The 15,933-nt window shown below is 46.6% G+C and overlaps 1 long non-coding RNA gene across 2 annotated transcripts in view; it reads right to left on the reverse strand.

Annotated features, from left to right (window-relative positions):
- Positions 1-954: 954 nt before the first annotated feature.
- Positions 955-15,933, reverse strand: part of LOC118595733 — a 33,929-nt gene continuing 18,950 nt past the window's right edge. The window contains exon 5 of one of the 2 annotated variants that reach the window (XR_004946547.1): positions 955-1,117. This is a non-coding gene — a long non-coding RNA (uncharacterized LOC118595733). Of the gene's footprint in view, positions 1,118-11,524; positions 11,818-15,933 lie in introns of those variants that run through there. The other variant, XR_004946546.1, reaches the window with a different exon arrangement.

Genomic DNA, 15,933 nt, shown 5'->3' on the forward strand with positions numbered 1-15,933 from the left:
GGCAGCTAGGTCTGTAGAGAGAACCTGTCTTAAATAAAATGAAATGAAATAAAAGCAGGCTTCTGTTTACCAGCCAACTCACAGAATTAAATTGTTATGTGTTGGGTTGCTGCCTTTTGCCTAAGTCTAGGAACCTGTCTGTCTCCTCTGGTGCCTACTTTCACCTCAGCACCTACAGACACTTCCTGTCTGTCTTTCCTCCTAGGTCATGAGTACTGCCGTGTCCTCTCCTTCTTTCTCATTGTCTGGGTCTGAGAGAGCAGACACCAACTTCCTGAGTAAACTGAATGTCACAAACCACTTTGGAAACAGCATTTGCCCTGCTACCCCTGTAAACCACTTTCCTCAAAAACCTCGATGGTGCCACACCCCTATACACTGAGAAAGCCGAGGCAGGAAGGTAGGGAGTTTGAGGCCAGCCTGGGCTACATAACAAGTTCTAAGTCAGTCTGAACTACTTAGTGAGATTCTGTCTTAAAAAGGGGGGAGGGGATAAACCCGGGCACAGTAGTGTACACCTTTAATGCCAGGACTTGGGAGGCAAAAGCAGGTGTCTCTCTGTGAGTCTGAGGCTAGCCTGGTCTACATAGTGAGTTCCAGGACAGCCAGGGCTGTATATAAGGGACCTTGTCTCCACAAAAAAAAAAAGAAAAGAAAAAAGGTGGGGGGCGAGGAGACAAAAGGAAGAAAGAGACTATGAAACTGGGAATAGAACAAAGGAGAGAGGGAGGGGGGGCAGTCAAAGAAAAGGAGAGGAAGAAGGAAAAAGAAAAACAGAACACCGATTTCATTTTTGTGCTCCTAAGAGTGTTTTTCCCCTGTTTTCAACACTTGGCTGTAGAGAACTCACAAAATCTGCTCGCCCTCTCAAAATTTCGACGCCCTTGAACTCAGGGAGTCCCTCCGCTCCCGCCTTCCTGTCCCGCCCTTTGTTCAATTCCAGTTGCCTCCGTTTCCTGGGTTGTCACCTGCCCAGGCTTCCCCAACAAGCAGAGCCGCCTTCCTGGGCGTTGTTCAAACCTCCGGATTGTCCCGTGCTCCTCCCTTGGAACTCGGTCACCTAGCCACGGCTGATCACCCCACCCGGGGAAATGCTCGATGCTCCAAGTTCTGCCATCTGCAAGAGAGGATCAGCCAGTGTTTGGACTTCCTTCATGCATTTATTTTAGTCCTTCCCGCTGTATTTATTCATTTAACTTCTGGAGGTACAGTCCACTTCAGGTAAAACTGACCCTTTTCAAATATCTTTTAATATGATGGTGTTACAGTACCTACAGGGTTGGTGCTGAGGAGGTGGCTCCGTGGTTAAGAGCACTGGCTGCTCTTTCAGAGGACCTGTGTTTGCTTTTTGGCACCCATATGGTGGCTTACGGTTTTCTGTAACTCCAGTCCCAGGAGTTACAGACGCTTGCCTTCTTCTGACCTCTGGGAACACTACACGCAGGTGGAGGATTTGCACAAGGGAGTGTGCGTGCCAGAAGAAATTAGAGTTCTTAGAGTTGGAGTCACAGGCAGTGTAAGCAGCCTGACAGGTGCTAGGAACTTAACTCCTTAATTCTGAAAATTTGAAATGACATTTATTCATTTATTTTATGAAGAGGGGTACAAAAGTCCCACAGCGCATGCGTGCGTGCGTGCGCGCGTGTGCGTGCAGGTCAAAGGACAACCTGCCTTTCTTCTCTTCCACTGCGTGGGTCCCAAGTATGGAGCTTAAGTCACCAGCCTTGGTGGCAAGTTGAGTCATCCCACCATATCTTTTATTTATAATTGTGTTGGTGCTGCGCATTGAACCTTGCATGTACTACTTTCCCCAGCCCCAAGAGCTGTTCACACTTAGTTTTGTAAAAGCTACCCACACTGTCAACAACCTTTGACTTCCATCATGTCAAAATCAAACACCCATGTAATAAAACGCACTTCCCAGGCTCCAGCCAGCCGGGCTGTGCCCAGACCAAAAATGGGAGTTCCTGCAGCCGTTGACTTGGGAGGTGGTGTGAAGCTTGATGGTTTCCTCCGACCTCACTCCTGAGGAAGAAGGAAGGCAAATGCAGAACTCTTTGTGGGAGGCCTTTGTCACCTCCGCACAGCCTGACCGCCCTTCTGCATCTCGGGCTCCTTTTCTGGGGTTTTGGTTATTCCGGGCTGCTTTGTCTGACACGATGTTTGGGTTTGGGATTCTTCCTCACGTCCTGGAGCAAAGGACACCACATCTTCCTCTCTCCTGCATCCGTCCCCCTTTGTAAGTGGATGGCAATGTTAGTTTTGTTTCCGAGGGCATTGGTTTTGCATGGGGCTATTCTTTAAAGTCTCAACTTCTGCATCTGTTTAAACCCTTCCCAAAACGGTCGACAAATTCAGTAGCCAGACTTTCTTTTTTGTGTGATTAAGTTTTCTGGAATTTAGATTAAGCACACCTGGTAGAATAGAGCCAAAGAAAGATAATTTAAATCTGATGTATCTTTTTTTTGTTTGTTTTTTTGAGACAGGGTTTCTCTGTGTAGCTTTGCGCCTTTCCTGAATCTCACACTGTAGACCAGGCTGGCCTCGAACTTGCAAAGATCCGCCTGCCTCTGCCTCCTGAGTGCTGGGATTAAAGGCGTGCACCACCACCGCCCAGCTCTGATGTATCTTTGTATATAAAGTTATCAGTAATTTTTTTTTTAAACGAGTCTTCAATGTGTCACCCAGGATAGCCTCAAACTGTTGGTCTCCCTGCCTTGTTCTTTAAAAATGCTGGGATTATGGGCCAGCACTTTATGATCCACCTAATAATGTTGTTAAAAAGGGCTAAATTTATAAATTTCTCCGATGAAATCATCAGTCTCCCTGGGGGAAATGAGCTAAAATTTAGTCATCCCAAGTCTTCCTTACTTTCCTGTCAGTCACAATGAGCACAACTCAAGGACAGCTCAGTCCATGCTTGCAGAATTTTTTCTTTTTTTCCATGGAGATGAGTTTGCACTATCTAACCCAGATTGACCTTGAACTCACTCCACCTGGGTCATCTCTGCCTCCCTTGGCTTCCCAGCTCTGGAATCATAGGTGTGTACTGCCATGCCTGGCCACATTAGCGTTTTCATAAGGTAATAACACTATTTTTTCTATTGCATGCTTTTTCCAAAAAAAAATGTAGTGATCATATTTTGCTTCAACAAGTAAGCTAATTCCTTGTCTTTACCATGAATTCAAATGCATGTTCAGCATTTTTACAACATACAACCAGAAGCACATGCTTGAGTCTACGTTCTGCATAATAGCTTAGAAAATAGCAGCCCCTAAATGATGCAGAAGCAGGCCAAAAGTTGGCTGCTCCTGCAGGCGTGGCCCAGCCCTAAAATTTCAGGTCACAGGGCTCTTTGCCAGAGTCAACCATTCATGGTGCCTCTGCCCCCTTCTGGAAAACTGGAGAAACTGCAGGGTCTGGCCACGTGGTCCTTCAAGGATTCGGACCGTGGAGAGAGGTTATTTGAGAACCAATAGCATTTGAAAAAACTGGCCTGGTTACTCAGAACTGTTCTGGAAGCAAATGCCGTGGAGCAGCTAATCACATTCCCTACCCACTTCCTTACTTTCTTTTCTTTATTTTTTTAATGTTCTTTATTTATTTATTTTTATTTTGTGTGCATTGGTGTTTTGCCTGCACATAAGTTTGTGTAAGGTTGTTGGATCTTGGAGTTACGGACAGTTGTGAGCTGCCATGTGGGTGCTGGGTTCTCCAAAAGAGCAGCCAGTGCTCTTAACCACCGAGCCAGTCCCCCTACACATTCTTATAAACTGTAAAACACAAGTCCATCATATTAACAAATTCCTTTTTTCTTTTTAAGTGTGGGTGGGGTGTGTGTAAATCTGGAAGTCAGAGACAACCTTGAACAACTAGTTTTCTCCTTCTGGCTTTGTGTGAAGTCTGCAGATAGAACTCCAGCCATTAAGAACTGAGCCATCCCAGCCTGGTCTACAGAGCTACTTCCAGGACGGTCAAGGCTGTTACACAGTGAAACTCTGTCTTGAAAAAATCCAAACCAAACCAAAACGCCAAAGAACTGAGCCATCTTGCTGCCCCTTCACTCTTTTTATTCTCCCCTCCTAATTCCATTTATTCACTTCGTGTACGGGGAGTGCCATGCACATTATAAAGGGCAGAGGACAATTTGTAGGAGTCCTGGTTTCTCTCCTTCTACCAAGTGGGTCCTAGGGACTGAACTTAGGTGATCAGGCTTGGCAGCAAGTGCTTACCCACTAGCCAACCCACTGGTTCCTTCACGCTTTAAAAAAATGTCTGAATAGGGTGGTGGTGGCGCACGCCTTTAATCCCACACTCGGGAGGCAGAGGCAGGTGGATCTCTGTGAGTTTGAGGCCAGCCTGGGCTACAGAGCGAGATCCAGGACAGGCACCAAAACTATACAGAGAAACCCTGTCTCGGGGAAAAAAAAAAAAAGTCTGAATAGTTAATGGTAGAAATGGGCCGTAATGAACCAATTTCTCCTTGATGAACCTGTACACTGTTTCTGGGTTCTAGCTATTGTAATGCTGTGGTGATACCCTTATAGATATATCTTACTAGGTAGTCAGTTATACTATTTATTTTATAGTTTTTACATTTTATACATTAGAGACTTTCACTCAAGTCAGGCCTGGTGAGATAGGCCTATGTAATTCCCAGCCCTTGGAAGGAGGAAACAGGAGGATCAGGAGTTCAAGGTCATCCTCAACCACATAGCAAATTCAGGCCAGCCTGGGCTACAGGAGACAGGATACAGCTTGTCTTTTTAAGAAGAGGGAAAGAAAGAAAGAAAGAGAGAGAGAAAGAACGTGAGAAGGAAAGATGGCTTAGCAGGCAAAGGTGTTTGCTGGCAAATCTTGAGTTTGATCACAGGAATCTACGCAGTGGAAGGAGAGAGTTGATTCCTGTGAGTTGTTCTCTGACCGTCACATGAGTACCGTGGTGTCTACACACACACACACACACACACACACACACACACACACACACACAAATAGATAGATAAATAAATATCATTTTTAAATCTTTTTTTGTTTGAGACAGGGTTCTCTTTTGTAACCCTGGCTGTCCTGGAACTCCCTTTGTAGACCAGGCTGGCCTTGAACTCACAGAGATCCACCTGCCTCTGTCTCCCAAGTGCTAGAATTAAAGGTGTGAGCCACAACGACCAGCCAGATTTATTTTATTATGTTTAATAATGTGTGTGCGTCCCTTAAGGACGGGTATGTGTACATGGTGCAGTCACGGGTGGAGGCCAGGGGCGCTGGTCCCCTTGGAGCTGGGGCTGCCGGTGGCTGTGAGCCACTCTCTGTGGGAGCTGAGAAGGGAATCTGGATCCTGCAAGAGCAGTAGACACTTAGTCACCAAGCCATCTCTGCAGTCTCTTGAGCTATCTTGACTCTATTAGTTTTTGAAAAGTTCTGCTGGGAAAAAAGAGACTCCTAATTTCTGGGCTGAGGATAGTCACCCTTACACACACACACACACACACACACACACACACACCACAAATGCACACACAAACTTATGGATTTTTGTGTTAAGTTACAATAAAGCAACTTCATTTGGATCCCTCCTAAAGAAAAGCCTGAGACAAGGAGGTGGTGACAATAGATGTCCCCTGTGTGAGAGAGGAGAGCAGAGTGACACAGGGAAGAAATAAGAAGCAACACAGAGGGGTTGGGGATTTAGCTCAGTGGTAGAGCGCTTGCCTAGCAAGCGCAAGGCCCTGGGTTCGGTCCTCAGCTCTGAAGAAAAAAAAAAAAAGAAGCAGCAGCAGCAGCAACACAGAGTGTGTTCTAGCACTGGTTGTCACCGTGGACAAGCAGCTCAATCTCCTTGGAGACAGTCCGATGTAGAAACCACCTAGAACTTGCCCATTAATGGGCAGGAGAGCTGGGTCATTTATCCAGCAGCCTTGTTCTCCACTGGTACCCTCCTACCACCCCACCTTCCAACCTCCTCTTTCTTTCTTCTTAAAAAGGTTCCCCAAAAGCACCGGTGAGCCCTGCTCCAGCCATTGGCCTGACAAAATACTTGGGCCTTGGGAGAACCTTCAGCAGTCAGCCTACAGCACCTGGGCTCTGGGAGTGCCCATGCACAGTTTCAAATAAAACATAAATAAGTAGAAACATGTCTAATGCCATTCAAGCACTTCCTAGATGGCGAGGATGATACAAAATGGGGCCCAGCCATTCCTTACTTTAGTTTTGAAGCCAAATACTGTCACTGAGTCGATTTGACTGAGGGTGACGGAAGATGTGTGACCCGTACGGGTGGCGCTGGAGAGGCAGTGTCCCTCCACACGGTTTTCTTCATTTCTGTGATAAAATACTTGCCAAGAAGCAACGAAAAGCCTGACGGGTTTGTTCGGATTTAAAAGCTGGAGGCTCTAGAGTCCATCGTGGTGGGGAAGGCGATGGGGGAGGCAAGCGGGGAGGTAACGGAGATGTCCGTGCGTGCCGCCGTAGTGTCTTCGTTGCTGTCTAACCTCAAGGCTCACCCTCGCAGAGATCCACTTCCTCCTTCCAGGCCCGGCTTCCCCAGTGTCCCAATCTATCACCGCCAGTTGGGGACTAAGCCTGCAAACACAGGGAAGGGGTGGGGGAACGGGGGACGGACGCAGGGACGGGGACTGGACGGGACGGGCTTTGCCCATCCACACCACACAGCGGCATTCCAGCAGCAGCTGGTTGCCCACCGACTGCTGCCTGACCCTTGAAGGAGGGACGTCATTTCCTATGCCTAGTTTTTGACCTTTCAAATAGGATACAGCCCTTGGCTGACCTGTTGTTTACATGCTTTTGTTTTATTTTGTTTTGTTTTCTTGGTTCCTTTTACCACCATAGGATGTTTTTATTGTCCCCAGCCAGGGTCAGCTTTGGAATCTCTCCCCAATCAGCCTCCAGATACTTAAAACCCTACAATTAGAAATTAATTCATTTGATCTCTTTTCATAGTTATATGGAAGAGGATACATATTAATCCTTCTTGGCCGTTTATCCCTGAGCATGGGTGAACTTAGGATCCTTTCCCAAGAGCTGGTTTTGAAAGAGGAGACAGAGAAGAAGCATAAATGCACTAAGCCTGGATTAAAAGCAAAGCCACACTAGGTCATCACCCTAAAAAAGAGCAAGAGAGCACATGTGTCCCGGGATTTATTTGCAAGAATGTTCTTGGCAGCATGTTCGTCATGGACTTGAACTAGGAACAATCCTGTTTATCAAGGACGGAGGAGAAAAACACCCTCTAGGGTGCTCATCCATGCACCACAATGCAACAGTGGAAAGGAATGCAGCACACTTAGAGCCAGCAAGCTGTTGGACTCTCGCCGATGTAAAATTAGTGGGAAAAATTCTGTAGATGCTAAATAATGTACAGAGTGGGGATTCTTATACGAAGCTCAATACAGGGGTTGACTATAAAGAAGGAAAGTCATGTCACGAAAGTTAGGATCCCATCAGTGAACGCTGACAAGAAGGGTGGGGACTGTGACTGCCCTGAGGGTACCAGGCGGGATGCTGATAATTACGACTTCTTTTAAAAAATGGTTTATCATCACATTGTGTGCATGCGTATGACGGGGTGGGGGGTGGGGGGTGAACATGCCATGCTGCACGTGTGTAGGTCAAAGGACAACTTTCAGGATGTCCTCTCCTTCCACAATGCTCTGGGGTCAAACTGAAGTCATCTGGCCTGCATGACAAGCGTTTTTACCCATTGGTTCATCTTCTTTTTTTCTTTTTCTTTTCTTTTTTTTCTTTTAAGGGTATTTATTATGTATAGAGTGTTCTGCCAGAAGAGGGCACCAGATCTCATTACAGATGGTTGGGAGTCACCATGTGGTTGCTGGGAATTGAACTCAGGACCTTTGGAAGAGTAAGCAGTGCTCTTAACCTCTGAGCCATCTCTCCAGCCTCCATTGGTCATCTTGCCCGTTCTAATCACAGCTTCTTTTTAAAATTTCTGCAAGGGTTGTTTTAGGGGTGTGCTGCCCCTAAACAAGTACAAAGGTCAGGGACTCTTCCTTTTTGCCATCTGAAGGTCTGACCACTGAATCTGAAGAAATGTAAATAGTAAATATGAAATAGATTGACAGGGGAAAATGCACGCACATTTATTTATTATGTGAATGCACACATCAGGGGAATGAAATTGAGCATTCAATGTCCCAGTGAGATTCAGCTTTCTACATGGAGAGGGGAGTGGGCAGTGCAGGTGGTTTCTGAAAAAGAATGAATTATACCCAGGGGTGACAAGTGGTCCTGGGGTCTAGACTACAGCCCAGGGACAGGGACCTCTGGACTCTGCTGTTAACCCCAAGTTCCTTTCCCAAGACTGAATCTTCCCATTTGATGAAGTTATGGAGGGGGCTCAAGACAATTACATTCTTCCAAGAGATTCTCCCTGAGTTAGAGAAAGAGGTGAGAACAGGTCAGGAGAACATGAGAGGCTTTGTTCTGAGACCATTTTAAAGTTTTTATGTGTTCTCCTTGGAATCAAGTATCTTTTGAAATACGACATCAAAACTTTCCTTCCTTCCTTCCTTCCTTCCTTCCTTCCTTCCTTCCTTCCCTCCTTCCTTCTTCCTTCCATCCTTTCTTTTTTCTCTTCATTTTTCTTTCTTTCTTTACTTATTTATTATTTTGGGGGTCTTTCGAGACAGGGTTTCTCTGTGTACCTCTGACTGTCTTAGAAATTGCTCTGTAGACCAGGCTGGCCTCAAACTCAGAGATTTGCCTGCCTCTGCCTCCCAAGTGCTGGGATTAAAGGCATGCACCACCAATGCCCAGTAACATCAAAATTTCTAATATATGTGTGAAAAAAAAAAAAAGCTTCTACCTCTTTAGTACTGCTGTGAGATTGTTACTAACAGTTCCCCCAGACCTCAGCACAACTGGCTTCATGATGGAAGTACCATTCCATTCAGGCCATAAAACCCAGCGCACAGACAGTACCAACCACCTGCCAAAGCCAAAACAAAGACCTAATCCATCAGCGTCCATAGTTCTGGGGACGTCTCTAAATGTACGAACCTTGTTTTTTGGCTTCTGTAGTTGGGCTTCTGACTAACTGTTCTTACTAACTGAAGTGTGTCAACCAAGGATGTGATTTTGTGCTTAAAAGCTCACCTTGAGAAAGGCTTGGGGCTGCACTGGCATCCTGAACATGCCACAGCATGTATGTGGAGATCAGAGGACAATTTTTGGATCAATTCTCTCCCTTCCTCATGCAGATTCTGGGGATTGAGTTCAGGCCTGGTGGCAGGTGCTGCTATCTACTACGTGGCCTCTCCAGTCCTGACATTGTTTTTTGAGAGAGGGTCTCTCGTTGGCATGGAGCCCACCAAGTCAGCTATGCTGACTGGTCAGCAAACCCCACCTCCCCAGAGCTGGGATTGCAAAGGTGCCTGTCATGCCTGGCTTTTTAACTTGAGTTCTGGGAATTAAATTTAAGTCCTCAGTACTGAGCAGGCACCTTGCAAGACAGCTGTCTTCACAGCCTGGTCTATTACTTTTGAACCCAGCCTCACTTAAGATCTCAGGACACCACAGAAGGAAGCCACATTCTTTTTCAGAATGTACCATGAATGGTCCCTGGGCTACCAGGTCTCAAGAGAGCTCTTGTTAACTCTCTGAAAATGTAGGATCTGGGCTTCCAGTGCCCATATTTCTCCCCAAAGTCTAGTCTTCTTCTTCTTCTTCTTTTTTTCTTTTTAGATTTTTGAGACAGGGTTTCTCTGTAGCTTTGGAGCCTGTCCTGGACTAGCTCTGTAGACCAGGCTGGCCACGAACTCACAGAGATCCACCTGGCTCTGCCTCCCGAGTGCTGGGATTACAGGCATGTGCTGCCGCTGCCGCCGCCCGCCGCCGCCGCCACCACCACCACCACCACAACCACCACCGCCCAGCAAAGTCTGGTCTTCTAAACTCTCCAGAATGGGCAGTTCAGTTCTGTTCACAGCACTGTAGGGCTTTTCTAATTCAAAGGTTCAACCATTCCCATAGTCCTCTAGCAAAACAGGCCCATCAGTGTCAGTGCTGAAACTGCCCGAGTTTCCTCTCAGCACCAACTTCCCAGGTTAGTTACTTTGCTGTTGTTGTGACCAAATACATGAGGAAAGTCAACTTGAAGGGAAGAGGATTTACCTCCCTTATCGTTTGAGGACACAGTCCACCACAGGGAAAGACTGGCCACACTGCATCCAGGGTCAGAAAGCGAAGAAACATTAACCTATCTTTTTATATCATTTTGTTGTTTTTTTTTAGACATGGGTTTACTATGTAGCCCTGGCTAGCCTGGAGCTTGCTATGTTCAGCAGGCTGGCCACAAAGTCACAGAGATCTACTGTGTGCCGAGTGCTGGGATTAAGGTGCATGTCACCACACCATGCCTGGCTATTTTTAAATCTTAAAACATTTGTGTGTGTGTGTGTGTGTGTTGAATCCAGGGCCTGGCACAATTAGGTAAATGTTCTACCACTGAGCTACATCCCCTGCCTTGACATTTTTTTTTTTTTTTAATTTCAAAGTACTCAATAAGCCACAGTACCAGACTTAGGTTATCCTTTTCTGAGCCCCAACAAGCAGGGCAACTGTGAGAATGGCAGTTTGCTGCACATGACCTGTTTGTACCTCCCTCCTACTCTCCTCCATTAGCAGAGAAAACGGAGCATTGGCACTCTGTCAACCACATAAACTTTTCTTCATGCACTGATGCCAGAAAGAATAAAATGGGAAAGGGGTTAGAGGTCAGCTAATTTGAAAACACCTGTTTTTACTAGACTAGATCTTAAGTCCAGACAATGATCATGGATGCTACATGAGAACCGTGAGCACACCCGTGCCAGGACGGAGAGAGGACCAGGGACCACTCACACTGCCTCCTATGAGAAACCAGCACAAAGAGTGTTCTAATGGGCTGGAAGGCCTTTAGCAGACCTCCTTAGGATACCCATTGCGTGTGGAACTGGCTGCTGGCACAGCGGAGGGAACTGAGCAGCAGACGCACGTGTTACTCTGTTTTTCCAAGAGGACACCTGATTCCCGCGAGGAAGCAGATACTAAACTTGTGGTCTGGTCAATTAACTTCCACCTGTGACAGGGACAAAAGCTTTTGAAATGAACTAGTCAGTCTCACCGGGCGGTGGTGGCACATGCCTTTAATCCCAGCACTTGGGAGGCAGAGACAGGTGGATCTTTGTGAGTTCGAGGCCAGCCTGGGCTACAGAGTGAGTTCCAGGAAAGGCGCAAAGAGAAAAGCTACACAGAGAAACCACAAACAAACAAACAAAAGAATTAGTCGGGGCTGGAGAGATGGTTCAGCGGTTAAGAGCACTGACTGCTCTTCCAGAGGTTCTGAGTTCAGTTCCCAGCAACCACATGGTGGCTCACAACCATCTGTAATGAGATCTGGCACTCTCTTCTGGCCTTTAGGCATACACGCAGACAGAATACTGTATACATAATAAATAAGTAAATATTTTATTAAAAAAAAAAAAAAAAGAATTAGTCAATCTTCCCAGTCCCAATCCAATGCCCTCCCCAACTTCTTGAGGAAACTCTTGGTTTGTGAGACACCCCTGTGAGCGAGCCAGTGCAGGGGGTAAGTGGGAACAGTGGTGTGACAAGAGCCCATGGGGACTGGAGACCTGAAGACAGATTTAAGCAAATGCCTATGGGAGATACTCTGGGGCTAGAGAACTTTCTGTAACTTCTTTCCCAGTTGACTCAGGTCCTGAAGAAAGGCGCTGCTGCTTGGGAGACAGCTGGAGACAGGTCTGTGCTGCTTTTGACCACGATACAACGCCGTAGATCTTAAGGAAGGAAGTGGGGGCTCAGATGTATTTGGGTCACATTCATGTGCCTCTCTTTATCTTCATCAGCAGCATCTGATGTATAAACATTTGCTCTGCTCGAATGACTGTACGGGATGTAATGTTACTGATGGGGTGGGGGTGTAGCTCAGTGGTAAAGCACTTGCCTCAAATGTGTGAGGACCTGGGACCTATCCCCACCACCAGAAAAAAACAAAATTGAAAACTCAGAATCTGGGAGACCCCTCAGGGACTTCCTAACAAACACTGCCAGATGCCTGCTTTAGCTCTAAGGCCCACAGTTGGGTGGTGGGAACACACACACACACACACACACACACACACACACACCTGCAAGGCTTGTGAAATAAAGATTGAGTGCAAGGTCTTTGTTTAGGAAATACCCTAGGAATCCCCAGAGGGAGACTGAGGAATGCAGGCCCAGTAGCTGGTCACACCAAAGGCAAGATGGGGTAGCGGGGCATGGGGCCACAACAAATGTGACGCCTGCAGAGCACCCCGGCTGCTCCCTCTCTCTCTGCCTCTCAACACACTCAGAACTTTCCTTGTAGGCAAGCCTCACTCTGTCCAGACAGGGTTTCTCTGTGTAGCTTTGGCGCCTGTCCTGGAACTCACTCTGGAGCCCAGGCTGGCCTCGAACTCACAGAGATCTGCCTGCCCGTGCCTCACATGTGTTGGGATTAAAGGTGTGTGCCATCACCACCTGGCTGGCAAGCCTCACTCTTGTGTGTGTGTGTGTGTGTGTGTGTGTCTGTGTATGTGTGTGTGTCTGTGTGTGTGTTTCTGTGTATGTGTGTGTCTGTGTCTGTGTGTCTGTGTGTCTGTGTGCATGTGGCACGTGATGGATGTGTTTTGGGAGATATAGTTCCAGTAAAGCTAGATGAAAACAATTGTCCTCTGAGACTCAGGAAACAGGAGTCTCAGTCCACAGTCAGGCCTGTTTTCCATATCAAGGGCTTCTGCCTCTGAGCCCCACCCCGCCTGGCTGGTAGAGTACTTAGATCAGTCATTCTTGGTGTTTCCCACCTTGGAATCAGGCAAAGATTCCACGATCTGACCGAGTCCAAGTTGGAGATCCTTCTGTCACTGATGCCATTACTGAGCTCAGCACCGGCTTTGCCTCGGAAGCTCCTTCAGATCCGGTGACATCTTTGTTCCCGTGTTTCGCTACTGCCTGCCCTGAAACCAAGACTGGACCCCTTCCAATTTAACCCCTTCAGCCCCTTCTCTTTCTGTTCCTGTTCTAGATCCTCCCAGGACTTTAAGAACCAAAAAGACTCTTTCCCTTGCACAACCCTTCTCTAGGGCAGTAAAACATAAACCTCCTGCTTGATGGGAAATATAAAATGTTGGCTAGAGGGCCATCAATTAATCATTAATGTTCTATCCAGGCACCCTGCCTGCAGTGGCTCCTTCCTTTGTCTCATGGGACCCTAAGCGGAAACAGCAGCTCTCTCTGAAGGACAGCCCCCACCTCAACCTGGCAATGGGACAGGAGGGTCTGACAACATCTGTGTGAAGCCTCCGTTGCTAGGAGACCCCTTGAGGAAAAACAAACGATGCTTCTGATTACACACAGCAGTATTTCAGGTGTTGTGAGCCTGGAACGCTTTCCTACCTCCCTCTGTGACCACATCATAAGAACTGCCAATAAGCTGGATTAATCACACACACACACACACACACACACACACACACCCTCTAACAACAACAATATAGCTCCTCAGCCACAAGCTCAGTGTTGACGGACAGCAAAGCATACTTGCAGATTACAAGTAACAGAGGTGATGGGACGCAGGAAACATTACCACGAGATTTGGTCCCTTGGAAATGGAAAACAGCGGTAGCCAAAGAGGCCACTGTCACCTGCCCTCACCATCCATTCCTAGAGGAGCTACCGTATCTCTGAAGACACAGAGATACAAGAAAGAACCTGAACAAGTGGACCTTTAGTTGCCCAGTTTGGTATCAAAGATCACCTCCCTGTTGGCTGGAGAGATGACTCAGTGGTTAAGAGTACTGACTGCTCTCTTCCAAAAGACCCAGGTTCAATTCCCAGTACCCAAACGACAGCTCACACCTATGTGTAACTCCAGTTCCAAGGGATCCTACACCCTCATACAGGCAAAACCAATGGGCATGAAATAAAAAGAAATCGTTAAAAAAAAAAAGATCACCTCCCTGTGTCCTCTAATTATACTTCTGCACAACTGTCCAGGTGTGGTGGCTCATGCCTTTAATCCCAGCACAGAGGCAGAGGAAGGCAGGCTTCTGGGTTTGATGCCAGCCTGGTCTGTAGATCAAATTCCAGGACATCCTGGTCTACACAGAGAAATTCTGTCTTGAAAAACAGATAGATAGATAGATAGATAGATAGATAGACAGACAGACAGACAGACAGATAGACAGACAGACTTTCTTAAATTGGTTGCCCACTTGCTTCTAAACCTAATGACCTGAGTTTAATCCCTGGAACCACTCAATAGGAGAAAAGAACTGATTCATGCCAGCTGTTCTCTGACTTACATACATGTGCTATACATGGCATGTCTGTACTCAAAAATAAAGAAATATAATTTTTTTATGTTAACTCAAAAACAAAGGACTTGGAAAAATCAAGCTGGTCATGACCTGGGACCTTCCTCTTTCCTGGCTATCTTTCATAGCACTGGAAGATGCTGTGTGGGCTGTTGGGGGAGAAAAGTCTCCAACAGTCTTACCCAGCCAGCTATGAATCCTGCAAGCTACAATAGTGGCATGGATATGGTGGAGGTAACCAACTGCTCTCTGATTGGTCTTAAGGCCCGAACGAGGAAACTCATGCCAGGTATTGGAGCCTAAGGCTGGGAAGCTCAACGAAGGGTGAGCCTACTACTACTGTTTTGATAAATAGACATGTCATCAAACTACACTCGGCATACATGTCTCCATCCCACAGATCAGTGCAGCTCTCAGTCCCCATCAGAGAAGCATCTTTGTGCAATGGACAGTGGTTAGTACAGAGCCAAATGGTCAAAGTCAAAGTGCAGAGCACAAGTATTTGTGGAGTTCTCAGCCATAGATGGGACATCTATATCACATCCCTTCCCCCAAAGCTCAGAAAGCACTGCAGAGGAGGAAGCAGGAAGAGTGCAAGAGATAAAGGTTGGGGAGGCCTGGTGTGAAAGAGTGTCTTCTGGACTCACAGGATTATTACACTCACTGAATTTACAGCCGCTGTGTTTGCCTGTTTCCATCAGGCCAGTGAACTTTCCAGCATGAGTGACAGAGGGGCACATGGAGCCCCACTTCTAGCTGAAGAGATATTGAGAGTGGATGGTTGCCAGGGGAGAGCAGTCAGTTTTCTTTAAGAGTGTGGTTCCTGGTAGATTGTCCATGCTCCAGTGGATGACCCAACACCCATGTACAGAGGCAGCACTAAGCAGACTCAAGGGTGTGAAGGCTGGGGATGGAGAGATGGCTAGGCAAGCACTCTACCACCGAGCTAAATCCCCAACCCTGGTACATGCCTTTAATCCCAGCACTTGAGAGGCGGGGCAGGCAGATCTCTGTGAGTTCGAGGCCAGCCTGGTCTACAAAGCAAGTTCCAGGACAGGCAGGGCTGTTAAACAGAGAAACCCTGTCTACAAAAACAAAAACAAATACAAAATAAAAATAAATGAAACTTTAAAGGACATGAAATCGGGAGAGGGATATGAGAGGAATTGAGGCAGGAAGTGGGGGATAAATATGGCCAAAATATATTGTATGTGTATATGAAATTTTCAAAGAATAATTTAAATTATATTAACAAATAAAAAAAGCCTTTCTTGACTCCTTAGGTCTTTATTTCTGAAGACTTCTTGTGCCACATAAACATTTTATTAAATTATTCTGGGTTTTTTTCTCCTTGTTATCCCTTTTTTTTTTTTTTTTTGAGACAGCGTTTCTTGGTAACTGCCCCGGCTGTCCTGGAACTCACTACATAGACCAGGCTGGCCTCAGAGATCTTCGTACCTCTGGCTCCTGGGTGCTGGGATTAAAGGTGTAATCCACCACAATGGCTTTTTTTTTTTTTTTTTTTTTTTAGTAAGGACCTCAGCCGCAAACTTGGGG

Source organism: Onychomys torridus, chromosome 14 (genome assembly GCF_903995425.1).
Source record: "Onychomys torridus chromosome 14, mOncTor1.1, whole genome shotgun sequence".
NCBI lineage: Eukaryota > Metazoa > Chordata > Mammalia > Rodentia > Cricetidae > Onychomys > Onychomys torridus.